This window comes from Myotis nattereri (genome assembly GCF_964212035.1).
Source record: "Myotis nattereri genome assembly, chromosome: 21".
Lineage (NCBI taxonomy): Eukaryota > Metazoa > Chordata > Mammalia > Chiroptera > Vespertilionidae > Myotis > Myotis nattereri.
The window spans coordinates 6881755-6895725 of NC_138097.1; positions in this window are offsets into that span (position 1 = coordinate 6881755).

Sequence of the window (13971 nt, forward strand, 5' to 3'; positions counted from 1 at the left end):
ATATATAATTCAGAGAAGAAGGCAGAGGGAGAGGGAGATAGAAACATCAAAGATGAGAAAGAATTATTGATTGACTGTCCCCTGCACTCCTACTAGGGACTGGGCCTGCAACTGGGCATGTGCCCTTGAGCAGAATTGAACCTGGGACAATTCAGTCCTCGGTCAATGCTCTATCCACTGAGCCAAACCAGCTAGGGCTATAGTCTCTACGTTTTTAATATTCAACTGGATTCAGCATTTAGCCATCATCAAATATTACTCTGAATTTTCTCTTAGGAAATTTGAAAAATACTTATGTGTCTGGATACTTACATTTCTTTCTGCATTAGTATTTTCATACTGATATATTGTTTCTTTAAAACCATTCCATTTGGTGATTAAGTCCATCATTATTCCATGCAGCCGAAGAACATACTTTTGATTTTTACGATCAAATATTTTTATGATATCCCGAATCTGAATCTGATCTTGGGTGTTAATTACCGTCTTTTCTTCTCTGTCAGCTTGGTTGTGATCCTGATCCAGTTGCTGCTGAAGCAACATCATTTCACTCTGTAGCTGAGATAGCCTCTCCATGAAGGATTCCTGCTGTCCAATGTCTTTATCCACTCCACCTGGCTCCTTTTGATACACGTGTTCAGTTTCCTCCTTTTGACACTGTTTTTGACTGAGGTCTCTTTCTACACCTTCTGAAACCAATGTCCTTTCTTTGAGAGCATCTCTCATGTGGTGAAGCTCAATTTCTAAGCTACTGTTTTTACTTTCCACTTCAGAAAGTCGTTGAGAAAGAATCTCATTGTTATGTTTTAGGTTAGACATATCCAAATTCATTTTGTCCCATAAACAAAAATATTCACCTCTTGCTCTCTGGAAAGCAAGTTGTAGCTCTCTTTTGGATGCCTGACAATGCTCATGATCCTGTACAGCTGTAGCTAGTCTAGACCGGTATGACTCAACTTGTGCTTCCAGTCTTCCTCGGTTTTGTTGTTCCATCTCCAGTTTATGGTTTAGCATCCTAACCTCATCTCTCAGAACTTCAAGCTGCGCATTGTGTTGAGATACTGTTTCTGTTATTGTCCTTTGAGGATGGTCCTTCTTTTCTTTGCCAATTGCAACGTCCTCAAAATATCCTTTTCCCATTTCCAGGGTCTGATTTTTTACTGAGTCCATTTCCAGTCTTAGCTTGGCAATTTCATCCCACAACATGCGCTTTTCATCCAATCGACATTTTTCTTTTTCAGAACTCCCAGAAACCTAAGGGACACAAAGGAGACTGTGAGCTAAAACATTGAAATGACACGTCATGATCGCCTCTGAAATTAAAGAATAACCTATGTTATGATAAAAGGTTGCAATAGGTGGATATCTCACTGGAAAAAAATAGATTTGGATCCAAACCTCTAACTTTATACAAGCATAAATTCCCCAAAGTTCAAAAATATAATATTATATGATGGATTTTCAAGTGGAAAAACACACAACAGAATTTTAAGAGTCTCAGAATTAGAAAGGGTTTTTCTAAATCACAAGCCCAGAATGCATTTAAGTAAAAGATTAATAATTCTAAATACACTTACAAATTGAGATTACAGTCTGAACATACCCCACAGTAAGAGTATTAACCATGCCTATAATAGGATAAACTAAATTTCCCAAAATTATTTTTCCCCAATATTATCCCATAGATATTCTACTTTTCTACTACTTTCATAGTCATTTATAAAAACTATCTCTACTAATAACTGATAATCAAGCATTTTCCTGAGCACTTCTACATCCATCAATGAACTCATTCAGTTATCACAATCTGGAATGGAGGGGTTAAAAACATAAGCAAGTTCAGGATTTTCCCCAGGTTTTCAGACTCTACAATTTGTGATCTTGCACCAATCCATAGTTCTCCTCTAGTGTAGATACGGAAACACAAAAGAAGCCTATTTTTCGAAAAACAGGTAGTGAATAATATAAAATTTACAGAGCTCTTTTTAGAAAACTGTGAGATTATTTGTTGCTTCAATAGCCTTTATTTCTTGTTCATGATGTTTAAATTAGTATTAACTGTGATATGGGGAGGGTGGTTCCACTGATCTACTTTACTAGGAATAAATTACTTACCAATAAATTATCACTAAATATATATTACTAGAGGCCTGGTGCACAAAAATTTGTGCACTTGGGGGGGAAGGGGGGTCCCCTCAGCCTGGCTTGTGCCCTCTCACAGTCTGGGACCCCTCGGGAGATAACGCCCTGCTGGCTTAGGCCTGCTCCCTGGTGGCAGAGGGCAGGCCCAATCCCTAGGTGCAGCCCCTGGTCGGGCTCAGAGCAGGGCCGATTGGGGTGTTGCGGCGCCGCCCCCTGTCGTGCACAGAGCAGGGCGGATCGGGAGGTTGCGATGCCACCCCCAGTCACGCTCAGGGTAGGGCCGATTGGGGGGTTGGGGCACCGCCCCCTGTCACACTCAAGGCAGGGTCGATGGGGAGGTTGCGGTGCCACCCCCTGTCATGCACAGAGCAGGGTCAATCAGGGGGTTGGAGAGCTCCCCCCTGTCACGCACAGACGAGGGCCCATCAGGGGGGGTGGGGAACTCCCTCCTGTCATGCACAGAGCAGGGTCGATCAGGGGGTTGGGGAGCTCCCCCCTGTCACACACAGAGCAGGACCCATCGGGGTTGGGAGCTCCACCCTGTCACGCACAGAGCAGGGCCCACCAGGGGGTTGAGGAGCTCCCCCCTGTCACTCAGAGAGTAGGGCTGATAGGGGAGTTGGGGCGCCGCCCTCTATCACCCACAGAGCAGGGCTGATCAGGGGGTTGGGACACCACCACTGTCACACTCAGGGCAGGGCCGATGGGGAGGTTATGGCTCTACCCTGTCACACACAGAGCAGGGCCCATGGGGGGTGGGGGGTGGGGCGCCACACCCTGTCACACACAGAGCAGGGCAGATCAGGGGGTTGGGGCACCGCACCCTGTCACACACAGAGCCGCAGGGCGATCAGAGGTTGGGGAGCTCCCCCGTATCAGGCACAGAGCAGGGCTGATCAGGAGGTTGGGGTGCCTTCCCCTGTCACGAACAGAGCAGGGTGGATAGGGAGGTTGTGGCCCCACCCCCTGTCACACACAGAGCCGCAGGGTGATCAGGGGGTTTGGACGCTGCCCCGTCACGCTGATACTGGTGCCAGGAGGCCTCTCGGCTCCACTGATCCCAGTGCTGGGAGGCATATTACCCTTTTACTGTATAGGATAGAGGCCTGGTGCATGGTTGGGGCTGGCTGGTTTGCCCTGAAGGTTGTCCTGGATCAGGGTGGGGGTCCCCACTGGGGTGCCTGGCCAGCCTGGGTGAGGGGGTGATGGCTGTTTGCAGCTGGTCACACACCATTCAGGGTGGGGGTCCCCACTGGGGTGCCTGGCCAGCCTGGGTGAGGGGCTGAGGGCTGTTTTCAGGCTGGCGGGTCACGGAAGCTCCCAACCGCTCCTTTTTTTCTTTTTTAATTCTGGGCCAGCTTTAGCTCTAAGGCTCCAGCTCTTAGGCCTCCGCTGCTGAAAGTAGGTAATCGAAACAATGTATAACTCCAGCTCTGACTCCAGCTCTGAGATCCCAGCTCGATGAAAGCTGGTTTCTGGGTTGTTTTTTTTTTAGCTTCTATATTTGTTAAAATGTTTCAAACTGCAGGCTCAGAGGCCTGCAAGGCAGGCGGGGAATATTGGTTTCCTCCGTCACTGAAGCAAGCAAGCCTCATGTTAGTTTCAAGCTGCCTGGCTGCCGGCCGCCATCTTGGATGACAGTTAATTTGTATATCGCCCTGATTAGCCAATGGGAAGGGTAGCGGTTGTACGCCAATTACCATGTTTCTCTTTTATTAGATTAGACTAGAGGCCCAGTGCACAAAAATTTGTGCACTCGGGGGGGGGGTGGGGGTGTCCCTCAGCCCGGCCTGTGCATTCTCGCAGTCAGGGACCCCTCGGGAGATAACGCCCTGCTGGCTTAGGCATGCTCCCAGGTGGCAGAGGGCAGGCCCAATCCCTAGGTGCAGCCCCTGGTCGGGCTCAGAGCAGGGCCGATTGGGGAGTTGGGGCACCACCCCCTGTCATGCACAGAGCAGGGCGGACTGGGAGGTTGTGATGCCACACTCAGTCACGCTCAGGGTAGGGCCGATTGGGGGGTTGGGGCACCGCCCCCTGTCACACTCAAGGCAGGGTCGATGGGGAGGTTGCGGCGCCACCCTGTCATGCTCAGAGCAGGGCCAATCAGGGTTTGGGGCGCTGCCCCCTGTCATGCACACAGCAGGGCCCATCAGGGGGGTTGGGGCTCCGTACCCTGTCATGCACAGAGCACGGCCCATCAGGGGGTTGGGGAGCTCCCCCCTGTCACTCACAGAGTAGGGCCGATAGGGGAATTGGGGCACCGTCCCCTATCACACACAGAGCAGGGCGGATCAGGGGTTGGGGGTGCCGCCCTCTATCACCCACAGAGTAGGGCCAATCAGGGGGTTGTGGCGCCGCCCCTGTCACACTCAGGGCACGGACGATGGGGAGGTCATGGCTCTACCCCGTCACACACAGAGCAGGGCCCGTGGGGGGGGGGTTGGGGTGCCGCACCCTGTCACACAAAGAGCAGGGCCGATCAGGGGGTTTGGGTGCTGCCCCCTGTCACGCTGATCCTAGTGCCGGGAGGCATATTACCCTTTTACTATATAGCATAGAGGCCTGGTGCACGGGTGGGAGCCGGCTGGTTTTTCCTGAAGGGTGTCCTGGATCAGGGTGGGGGTCCCCACTGGGGTGCCTGGCTAGCCTGGGTGAGGGGATGATGGCCGTTTGCAGCTGGTAACATACCCTTCAGGGTGGGGGTCCCCACTGGGGTGCCTGGCCAGTCTGGGTGAGGGGATGATGGCTGTTTGCAGCTGGTCACACACCCTTCGGGGTGGGGGTCCCCACTGGGGTGCCTGGCCAGTCTGGCTGAGGGGCTGAGGGCTGTTTTCAGTCTGGGAGTGACTGAAGTTCCCAACCGCTTCTTTTTTCTTTTTTTTTTTTTTTTTTTTTTTTTTATTCTGGGCCAGCTTTAGCTTGAGGATTGGCTCCAGCTCTTAGGCCTCCGCTCCTGAAAGTAGGTTTCTGGCCTTTGCTTACAATGTTGTGATCCCGCTGGCTGAAGCCCAGCGGTATTTGTTACAATGTTTGAAACTGCAGGCTCAGAGGCCTTCAGCTGCAGGTGGGGAACGTTGGTTTCCTCCGTCACTGAGGCAACCATGCCTCATGTTAGTTTCAAGCTGCCTGGCTGCCGGCCGCCATCTTGGTTGACAGTTAATTTGCATATCTCGCTGATTAGCCAATGAAAATGGTAGCGGTCGTACGCCAATTACCATGTTTCTCTTTTATTAGTGTAGATGGCCTGCATTCTCTTCAGAAGTCCCTTCTATTAACATGGGATGCTACTTAGAACAAATTGTTAATTTTCTCTAAAGTAGAAGAATGACATCTAAAATATGATCTCTGAACCTGCTGTACTTTCCTCCTTACCATCACTGGAAGTGAAAACTAACCTCTATATGAATATATCAAGGAAATGAAATCAGCACCAAAATCTGGAACATTTGTTGTTAGTCGCAATACCTTTGAGATCATGGACAACACATTGATTCCTATGGTAAATATTAAAAGCCTTCTCTTTGGATGAGGCCATTGTGTATGCCACTGGTTGAGACAAATGGATTTGAATTAGCAATATCATTTTATCGAATGGGCACCAAAAGCCACACCTCTCTCTCTCTCTCTCTCTCATATGCTTTTTAAATCCTCTTGTTTCCATGTGTACAGTATTGTTTTTTAAAATATATACAAACTCACACATACATACATTTGAAAAGGCCTAAATAAACTACCTCAGAGTTCATTTTTTATAGGTTATTTCTTTTTCAAAAATATATTTTCTCGATTTTTTTTTTCAGAGAGGAAGTGAGAAGGATAGAAAGTTAGAAACATCGATGAGAGAGAAACATCCATCAGCTGCCTCCCGCACACCCCCTACTGGGGACATGCCAGAAACCAAGGTACATGCCCTTGACCAGAATTGAACCTAGGACCCTTCAGTCCATAGGCCATCTTGTAATATGCTGGCGTTCTGTTCTCCAGAAGGTCGCCTCTGAGTAAGGGATGAAGATACATTTTGCTCTTCTACAACCTAGGCCGTGCTCGGCAAACTGCGACTCGGCAAACTGCGACTCGTGAGCCACATGCGGCTCTTTGGCCCCTTCAGTGTGGCTCTTCCTAAGCCTAGGAGTACCCTAATTAAGTTAATGACAATGTACCTACCTGTATAGTTTAAGTTTAAAAAATTTGGCTCTCAAAAGCAATTTCAATTGTTGTACTGCTGATATCTGTCTCTGTTGACTAATGAGTTTGCCGACAACTGATAGGGTCACATTTCATTTAGTTTTCGGTCTCATTTCATTAAAAAAAATTCCAAAGCTTAAGAGCAGTACCTTACGTAAACTGTGAAAAGGATGTAGCCTTTTAAAGCACAAGGATCTTTCCTTTCCATGAAAAACTGAAATTTTAAGTGATAGCTACATTTGTCATAGAGCAAAAATACAGTATACTGAAAGAAAATCTCTTTATGAACATTTGACTAGTTCCATCACCGTCTCAAGGCAACTTAGCTTGTATGTTAACATTTACTAAGAGTCAGAATGAACATTTATGTTAATGGGTAGGCTCAATTTATTTTCTATTTCTTCATTTAGAAAACATTCACAGAGCATCTATTAGATGCCAAGGACAGTAATAAGTTAATAATAGTTGAAATCATAAAGGTCACAGTTCACATTTTGAATGAGAATATTTTTTGTTTTTTTTTTAATTAATAATATACATTAAATGACAGGCTATAACTATTGACGAAGTACTGTTAGAAATAAGAGATTTTCCCCAAAGATAAATTTACCTCATTGTCTCTTATAATCGCCAGTGTGATGTCTTTTGCTCTAATCGTGGTTTCAAGTGGTGAGTTCATTTCAACTTCTTTAATAGAGTGCTCTTCTTTCTTTCTTAACTGCACCCTATATTTTTCACATATCAGATCACCTTTTTGTCTCTTCTCTTTTTCTTTTCTTAAGATACATCTGCAGTTAAATATAACCAATGATGTGATCCACATAAGATAAACTGTTGTAAGATGTCTTATATAAATCTCATGGTAACCACAAAGCAAAAATCTTCAGCAGATTCACAAAAGATAAAGAGCAGGAATCAAAGCACACTATGGAAAATTTTCAATTCACAAAAGAAGGCGGCAGGAGAGGAAGACTGGAACAATGAAACTACAAAACAGCCACAAAACAACTAGATAGCATTAGTGAGTCATTACATGCCAATAATTACTTTGTAGATAGATTGAATTCTCCAATCAAATGGCATAGGATAACTTGGGGTGGTGAACACAGAATGCAGTGTACAGATGATGTGTTGTAGAATGTGCACCTGAAACCTGTGTAACTTTGTTAACTAGAGACACCTCAATAAATTCAATAAAAAGACAAAAAGTAGAGAATATCTTCACGGATTAGAATAAGACCTAACTATATGCTGTCTACAAGAGACTAAATTCATTCATTTTCTTAATTTTTTAAATCTTCACCTGAGATTATGCCCAGTGGTCTTAGCAAGAGGGGAATGGAAAGAGAGACAGACAGACAGACAGACTGACAGACAAACATCAATGTGAGAGAGAACATTGATTGGTTGCCTCCCATACATAGCCAAACCAGAGATCAAACCCACAACCTAGGTATATGCCTTGACTGGGAATCAAACCAATAAACTTTTGGTGTAAGGGATGGTGCTGCAACCAAATGAGCCACACAGGCCAGGGCTCAATTCATCCTTAAAGACACTTAAAGGCTCAGTGTGAAGAGATGGAAATGTTAACCTTGAACCAAACATTAGACCAATGGATTTAACAAACATTTAGAGAGTAGTCATACATTTTTCATCACCGCCTCAAAGAGATAGCTGCACTCCCATGTTCACTGCAGCCTTATTCACAATAGCCAAGATGTATAACCTATGTGTCCACCAATTAATGAACAGTTAAGAGGATGTGGTGTGTATGTATGTATGTATGTATGTGTATTTAGTATGTGAATGTACATGTATATGTGTGTTTATATAGTAAATGTGTGTAAACACATATATATGTACACACACACACACACACAGTGGAATTTTTCCAGGGAAAGAGAAAGAAGGAAATCCTACTGCTAGAGGCAGAAATAGATTGCAGAGACCAGCTATAGTTATAACAAATATTTGTCGTGCTCTGTTAACCGGGGTTTTTTTTGTGCCAATTAAAGAAAACATATTCTCATCTGGCAGGGAGTTCCCCCCACCCCCCTTGGACTTGGAAATTAACCAGGAAATGTGGTCCATCCTCCTTAACTACCTGTTATCATGGAAAGATTAACCACCTTGTTGATGAAACACTGGAGTCCCAGAATTCATTGGTGCAATCTTTAACCATTATACCCATTTTTATTCCTTCTGCATACTGCCCCATGCCTGTAATATCCATTTTTATTGCATTTGCACCATACCCATTCTTATTTCTTTTGCCTACTTCCCCATGTAATCTTTGTCTTTCTACCCCATATAAACAGCTGGCGTGTGGTGTGGGGGTACAGAATAGATTTTCTTGGATGACCTCCTGCTCTCTCATATTGCCAGCATTATTTAAATAAATGTCATATATGTTCATATACGATTACACCCTGCCTGATGTGCAGCATGGTGCTTATAGTTAACAACACTGTATTATATACTTGAAGGTTGCTAAGGGAGTAGACCTAAATGTTCTCACCACGAAGAAAGAATGGGTAACTATGTGATGTAATGGAAATGTGAACAAAGAATCCCGTGGTAATCATTTAACAACATAAAAGTGTATCCAATAAACACACTGTATCCCTTCAAAATATACAATGTTAATGTCCATTATAGCTCAACAAAACTGGAAAAAGTAGAAAATAGAAAAAAATAAAATACCTGCATGTCATCATATACATAGTTAGAAAATGGCAAGAATCCAATTAGTTATGGTTTTCTTTGAAAATGAAATTACTTGGTAACTTTTGTATCTAATCTTAATATAAAAAGCTAAATTTACCAAAAGAAAAGTATACTTACTTTTTTATGGAATAAATGCATGCATAAGAATATCATGATTATATAACTCCACAAATGTTCAAAAAAGCCTGGCTGGGTGGCTCAGTTGATTGGAGCATCATCTTATACACCAAAAGGTTGCCAGTTTGATTCCACATCAAGGCACCTACCTGGGTTTTGGGCTCAGTCTCTGGACGGGAAGCATACCAGGAGGCAACCATTGGACCTTTCTCCCTCACACTGATGTTTGTCTCTGTCTCTCAAATCATTAAGAATATACCCTTGGGTGAGGATTAAAATAAAATTATAACCTACATACAGTTATACAAATTACTCTCCTAGGTAAAACTAAACATTTTGACACTAAACATCAATGGATGAGCATCAACCAAGAGGTCACCAGACCAATTCCCAGTCAGGGCACATGCAGGGTTGCTGCATGATCCTTAGGAATGGGCATGCATGAGGCAGCTGATTGATGATTCTCTCTCATCATTGATGTTTCTATCTCTCCCTTTCCTGCCCTCTCTTTCTAAAATTAATTAAAACATATTAAAAAGGATCTTCCTGAGAGCAATTATTCAACAATTCCTCTTGACCCAAACTTCAAAAATAAGTCTCTAATTATTGACTATGAAATAGTTTTCATTTTGAACATAGCAGATGGAACAGCGCCTACCCAGGTTTGGGGTTCAATCCCCAGTTGGGAAGGCCTGTGCGAGGCATGTACTTTGAGTGAAACAGACAATTAGAAGGTATTGACCAGAGGAACAATACAATCTGACTTATCTTTTAATAGGCCCACTGTGTTTAGAATTGAACACAAGACTAGAATTGATGGTAAGAAAGTAAATAAGAATTAAAGGGAAGGAGAGAGGCAAGGAGGGAGGGAGGGAAAAAGGAAGAAGGAAGGAAGGAAGGAAGGAAGGAAGGAAGGAAGGAAGGGAGGGAGGGAGGGAGGGAGGGAGGGAGGGAGGGAGGGAGGGAGGGAAGGAGGGAGAAATAAAAAAGTAAGAAGAAAATCAATTAGCTGACTATTAAGCTGATCTAAATAGTAGATGGTAGTGACCTGGCCTGGAAGATGTGATTGGATTCTGGATATACTGGTACAGTAAACTCTCGATTTTTGTGGACCTAAAATTAACAGACTTCGGAATTAACAGATAAAACTCTAGTCTGTATGTCATGTGTGAAAATAAACGAATGAAACCATTAAATTAAAAATACAACCAAGATTTGCTTATAATTATATTAACAGGTTATTTGTGTAATTAATTCACAGTTATTTTTAACAAATTTTATAAAATAGGCCATATGTTGTAAAACCACTGTAGTAATTTCACCACTTATCGACAAACATAGTCTGAGTATTTAAATCCATGAGACACTGCTCTTAAACAGTGTTCGGCAAATGATCAGGATGTGATCACACCACATGGCGTGTCGGTAGGTGGGTTTGTTGGTGAGTGGAGTGACTTTCTGCAGAAGTTTTAACATGTGCTGCCTTCATTCCCAAGTGCACTGAGCTGTGCCCCAACCATGAGCATTTGCTCATTCTTGGTGATTGGAATTACTAGACCTACTCAGTATAAAGTTAAAATTATGTATATATCTTAAATACATCATTCCAACCATGACCTTAAAATATAATTATGGCAATCAAATGAATAGCTGCAGAAAGTTTTTAGAGGAAGTAGTGGTTGTATTGCAGAAGGAAGGTAACAATGAACATACAAGAGGACAGCGTACCTTACAAAACTTACTGTTTTAAAGAGTTACCATTTTAAATCAGCAATTTTTGAATTTTGCTGCAGCATGAAAAGAAGTGAAAGTGCAAACCGTGGAAAATGGTTGGAAGAATTTGCTTGACGAGGAAGGGAAACTTGCATTTAGAAGGGCTGGAGGTTACTGATTACTGCGGGACAACACCGAATATTGGTGGAGAAGAAGTAGCTGAGGAAGGTGTTTTACAGTGGTTAGAAGATGAAGGTGACCCTGGGTATCACGCTGTGACTGAAAGTGAAGAAGCAGATGAGGCGATGACCTGGGAGGATGAGGATGGAAGTGAAGACGAGGAGGAAGAAGAATCAACATGCCCCAAACACAAAGTTATCAGCGCTTGGATCCCATCTCCACAGTCTAATAACATTTATTGACAATTCACCAGATAATGAAATTCAGCTTCATTAAACCCATTTTTAAAACATTAGGGAGTTAATTATTTTAAAAAAACAGCAGCACAGGATAGTTTTGTCAAAGCAGGATTACCTAAAGCAAGCCCCTCAAAATCACACATTAAAGTGACACCTCAATTGGAGTGTCGGGATATATCATCATCCAAAGACGATTAAAAGGAAAACTTTTTTTCTGTTCTTATAAAATTTAAATTTTGTTTGTTTTTAGAACACTGTTCATTGGTTGAGTTAAATATAATTAAAATGTATTTTCTGCAAAATGGTTATTTCCACTTAGATTGCATACTTATTACAGTCTCAAAACTACGGTGAATATATTAACAATAATGCGTTTGGAAAACTTCTCTGTGAAATTAAACTTTTCATACATACAAATTTGTCTACATATGTAAAAGCAGGTAAACTAATGTGTAAATTTTTTTCACATACACATTCAGAAAACCTACTTTATTATATATAACTGACTTTCATCTTTAATGTATACCCCTTGCCTGAATTAGTCCCTTATATTCAGGTTCCACTGTATTTTGAAAGTAATCTCACAAGATCTGCTGACACATTACTCAATCCCCAGTAGGGGGTGTGCAGGAGGCAGCCTATCCATGATTCTCTCTCATCACTGATGTTTCTATCTCTCTCTCTCTCCCTCTCCTTTCCTCTCTGAAATCCATAGAAATATATATTTTAAAAAGAGATATTAAGCCGACAGTTTGATATATAGGTCTGGCATTAAGGAGTGAGATCTGGGCTGGGGATATATTTTGAAGATCATTAGTGTATACAAGGTAGTAAAAGTCAATTTTGGTAGAAAAAAGACCAAAGACTGAATCCCAGGACATTTGAATGTGTAAAGGTGGGAGATGAGGAGAAGCCAAACGACTAAGAGACAGGCTAGGCAGGCAAGGGGGAAACCAGGTGAGTGTGTTTTCACCCCCTGAAAACTCAAAGTCCTGAAAGCCAAATGAAAGAAGAGTTTTCCATTGGGTCAAACATTGCTGAGAGGTTATGTAAAACCAGGTCTAAAACATTATGTCTGGATTTATTAGAGGGAAAACAAGTACTAACCTCGAGAAAAACAATTTTATAGAAGAGGGGGCACTGAAAATTACTAGAGTGGGCTCAAGAGTGCATGGAAGGGAAATTAGAATCAGTGAGTACAGATAGTTCTTTGAAGGACTTTGAATGATCTCATCTTCTTCATGTTAACTGTAGCTTTCAATCCTTTCATAGTGACTAGAAAGTATTTTGTAATACTTAAAAGTTTTTTTTTTCATATAACCGTGACATTCCATGGTTAAAAACATGCCAAATTTACAATACTATACAAGTAAAAGAACCCATGAAATTTCTCTAGATACATAATATTATATAACCTGATTGTGATGTTTCTCATGCTTACAAAGATGACAGAAGGATTTCTTGCTAGATGAAAATCATCCAACTCTAGAATATGTTACACTACTCAAATGTACAAAGTACACTGTAATTAGTCATATTAAATTGTAACAAAAATAAAGGGGAAAACATGCAGGTACTATTCTTACTTTATAAACTGAATTTTTGTCAATTGTGTAATATGTTGAAAAATTGGGTGTGGTGCATACTGAAATCTGTTCTCCTAAGAAAGGAAAGATAAAGGCATGCATGCAGGGTACCTTCAAAAAGAAGACTCACTAAGTTAGGAGCCCCTTGGTTATAATGCAAAGGTCAGCAAACGAATGCCTGCACACCGATTCCAGCCCAGAACCTGGTTTTGTAAATAAAGATTGATTGGAACACAGCCACACCCACTCCTTTACCTAGTGCCTATGACAGATTTCAGAGACCCCCATGGTGCATGAAGCCTAAAATACTAACTATCTGGCACTTTAGAGAAAAGGTCTGTCAGCCCCTCACCAGGCAGATTAATCCCTTGATGTGTTTTAATAGGTTTTACACAATATGCTGAAGTTTGTAGATAAGAAATGGAACAAGTTGCCTTGTGAAATCCCTCAGCTTTCAGATTAATTTGAGTGCCCAATATTTGAGCACTCAGGAATTAGGAACAAAACACAAAAATCTAGTAACTAGCAATTTAGGTGCAAACAAAGTTAGAGTGACAGTAGCATATAACTTCCTTTTATAACTGAAAAGATATTGAGAGTATTCGCACAAAATTTGCTTAAGACATGACATTAAACCCAATGCTTTAAATATAAGTCAATTGTGAAACAATCAGTATACTTTAGGCTAGAATTACCCCTATTTTTCCAGTGGCTGCATACTACATTATTTTATGGGTATAATAATGTATTACCTTATAAATAGGTATTTACACTACCTACAACATTTTTGTAAACAATGTTGTAATAAATATACTTATATATATATATATATATATATATGTATATATGTAACATTTATGTTAGTATCCTTATTGCATAAATGTATATTATATATCCTTAACATCTGCCATAATATATATATATATATATATATATATATATATATATATATATACACACATATATATAAAGTGCATATAATGACCTATTGCAGCAGAGGTGGGAGAGGCTCCTGCCACTGCTGCTGCGCTCGCCAGCCCTGAGCCCAGCTTCTGGCTTAGTGGTGCTCTCCCTGTGAG